Source organism: Centropristis striata, chromosome 18, assembly GCF_030273125.1.
Source record: "Centropristis striata isolate RG_2023a ecotype Rhode Island chromosome 18, C.striata_1.0, whole genome shotgun sequence".
NCBI classification, from domain to species: domain Eukaryota; kingdom Metazoa; phylum Chordata; class Actinopteri; order Perciformes; family Serranidae; genus Centropristis; species Centropristis striata.
The window spans coordinates 28,751,644-28,755,343 of NC_081534.1; the positions used below are offsets into that span (position 1 = coordinate 28,751,644).

At 40.8% G+C, this 3,700-nt stretch overlaps 1 non-coding gene across 1 annotated transcript; it reads left to right on the forward strand.

Annotated features, from left to right (window-relative positions):
- The first annotated feature begins 2,503 nt into the window (after window positions 1-2,503).
- On the forward strand, window positions 2,504-2,575 carry trnae-uuc (transfer RNA glutamic acid (anticodon UUC)). Its single transcript has one exon. It is a non-coding gene; the product is annotated as a tRNA-Glu (tRNA).
- The last annotated feature ends 1,125 nt before the right edge of the window (window positions 2,576-3,700 follow it).

The window sequence follows — 3,700 nt, forward strand, 5'->3', positions numbered from 1 at the left end:
TACCACACTGCTTGCGAGTCCTTAAGTGACGACAGCTCCTACCACACTGCTTGCGAGTCCTTAAGTGAAGACAGCTCCTACCACACTGCTTGCGAGTCCTTAAGTGACGACAGCTCCTACCACACTGCTTGCGAGTCCTTAAGTGACGACAGCTCCTACCACACTGCTTGCGAGTCCTTAAGTGACGACAGCTCCTACCACACTGCTAGCGAGTCCTTAAGTGACGACAGCTCCTACCACACTGCTTGCGAGTCCTTAAGCGACGACAGCTCCTACCACACTGCTTGCGAGTCCTTAAGCGACGACAGCTCCTACCACACTGCTTGCGAGTCCTTAAGCGACGACAGCTCCTATCACACTGCTTGCGAGTCCTTAAGCGACGACAGCTCCTACCACACTGCTTGCGAGTCCTTAAGTGACGACAGCTCCTACCACACTGCTTGCGAGTCCTTAAGCGACGACAGCTCCTACCACACTGCTTGCGAGTCCTTAAGCGACGACAGCTCCTATCACACTGCTTGCGAGTCCTTAAGCGACGACAGCTCCTACCACACTGCTTGCGAGTCCTTAAGTGACGACAGCTCCTACCACACTGCTTGCGAGTCCTTAAGCGACGACAGCTCCTATCACACTGCTTGCGAGTCCTTAAGCGACGACAGCTCCTACCACACTGCTTGCGAGTCCTTAAGTGACGACAGCTCCTACCACACTGCTTGCGAGTCCTTAAGCGACGACAGCTCCTATCACACTGCTTGCGAGTCCTTAAGCGACGACAGCTCCTACCACACTGCTTGCGAGTCCTTAAGTGACGACAGCTCCTACCACACTGCTTGCGAGTCCTTAAGCGACGACAGCTCCTACCACACTGCTTGCGAGTCCTTAAGCGACGACAGCTCCTATCACACTGCTCGCGAGTCCTTAAGCGACGACAGCTCCTACCACACTGCTCGCGAGTCCTTAAGCGACGACAGCTCCTACCACACTGCTCGCGAGTCCTTAAGCGACGACAGCTCCTACCACACTGCTCGCGAGTCCTTAAGCGACGACAGCTCCTACCACACTGCTCGCGAGTCCTTAAGCGACGACAGCTCCTACCACACTGCTCGCGAGTCCTTAAGCGACGACAGCTCCTACCACACTGCTCGCGATGACAGTTTCTCTGGTCAGAGGATCAGACTGATGTCAACAGGATGGTAAGACCTGAGGATCAGACTAAATGGGGGTGGATTTTTTCCAATTTAAATAAACAATAATTGGTTAATTTTTTTAAAAAAAATCCAAAATGGGGGTGGGATGGGGGGTTGTGATACAGGTTTTCCCCGGGTTCGCTCCGGTTTGCCTGACTTTTTCCAATTTAAATAAACAATAATTGGTTAATTTAAAAAAAATCCAAAATGGGGGTGGGATGGGGGGTTGTGATACAGGTTTTCCCCGGGTTCGCTCCGGTTTGCCTGACTTTTTCCAATTTAACTAAACAATAGTTGGTTAATAAAAAAATAAAAATCCAAAATGGGGGAGTGGCGTTGTTATACAGGTTTTCCCCGGGTTCGCTCCGGTTTGCCTGACTTTTTCCAATTTAACTAAACAATAGTTGGTTAATAAAATAATAAAAATCCAAAATGGGGGAGTGGGATTGTTATACAGGTTTTCCCCGGGTTCGCTCCGGTTTGCCTGACTTTTTCCAATTTAAATAAACAATAATTGGTTAATTTAAAAAAAATCCAAAATGGGGGTGGGATGGGGGGTTGTGATACAGGTTTTCCCCGGGTTCGCTCCAGTTTGCCTGACTTTTTCCAATTTAACTAAACAATAGTTGGTTAATAAAAAAATAAAAATCCAAAATGGGGGAGTGGCGTTGTTATACAGGTTTTCCCCGGGTTCGCTCCGGTTTGCCTGACTTTTTCCAATTTAAGTAAACAATAATTGGTTCATTTAAAAAAAAATCAAAAATGGGGGAGTGGGATTGTTATACAGGTTTTCACCGGGTTCGCTCCGGTTTGCCTGACTTTTTCCAATTTAACTAAACAATAGTTGGTTAATAAAAAAATAAAAATCCAAAATGGGGGAGTGGCGTTGTTATACAGGTTTTCCCCGGGTTCGCTCCGGTTTGCCTGACTTTTTCCAATTTAAGTAAACAATAATTGGTTCATTTAAAAAAAAATCCAAAATGGGGGAGTGGGATTGTTATACAGGTTTTCACCGGGTTCGCTCCGGTTTGCCTGACTTTTTCCAATTTAAATAAACAATAATTGGTTAATTAAAAAAAAAAACGCCCCTAAAGCCCCATAATATGGTGTTTTCTCGTTAATTTTGGACAAACTATCCTACTACATGTATCAACAGACGATAATTGACCCATTTTAATCATTTTTAGGCATTTTAAAGTTTGACCATTTTTGACAACAAACGACATACTATGCCTTTTTTTTTCCTTCTCACATTTTTGGAAAACCCAAAATATGGTGTTTTCTTCCAATTTCTTGAAAAAAGTTATACAACCCATTCCCATATGGTCTAGCGGTTAGGATTCCTGGTTTTCACCCAGGCGGCCCGGGTTCGACTCCCGGTATGGGAAATACTATTTGGGCATCTGTGGCTTACAGGTTAGAAATTGAGCTTTTAACAGGATGGTTGCCGGTTCAAATGCCAGGACTGACAGGTCAACAACTGCAGTGCCCTTGAGCAAAAAACCAAACCCCCCCCCACGTAGATCCACGGTCACAGTAATGCCTTACCTGCATGGTGTGTTCACTTGTGTGTAAAGAAAAAGGATGGATTGGATGAGCAATGATGATGGAAAAGATTATAATTGACCCATTTCAAATCTTGACCATTTTTGACAAAAAACGACATGCACCATGTGACTTTTTTTGACATTTAGGGGGTCATTTTTGGACAAAATTTACCCAAAAAAGACACAAAATGACCAAAAATGACACAAAATGATAGAAAAAAACTAAATTACTTAAAAAATACAAAAAATTACTAAAAAAAGACAAAATTATTTTAAAGAGACACAAAATACTAAAAGAAAAGACATAAAATTACCAAAAAATACACAAAATTACTAAAAAAAGACAAAATTATTTTAAAGAGACACAAAATACTAAAAGAAAAGACATAAAATTACCAAAAAATACACAAAATTACTAAAAAAAGACAAAATTATTTTAAGACACAAAATGACAGAAAAAAATTAATTACTTAAAAAAGACACAAAATGAAAAAAAAAAGGCGCAAAACTACTAACAAAAAGACACAAAATGACCAAAAAAAGACACAAAATGACCAAAAAAGAGACAAAATTACTAACAAAAAGACACAAAATTACAAAAAAGACACAAAATGACTAAAATAAAATACACAGAAATACCAAAAAAGACACAAATTGATTTTAAAAAAAGACACAAAAAGACCAAAAAAGACACAAAATGACAGAAAAAAAACTAAATTACTTAAAAAAGACACATTGACAAATATTTAGCACATATGAATTTGTATACATGAATTAAAGATTCTTTTTTTTTATATCACGGTAAATTTACAATGTGTGCAATAAAGAATCTCTGAAGTACGCATATGGCTTAAGGAGCATTTTTTCCTGCTCTGAGTGTGAAGACAGTTACAGTTCAGTTGTTCAGAATGTTTTTCAGTGAGCTGAGACGTTAAATCTAAATGCTGTATGTAAACTGTCTGTTTC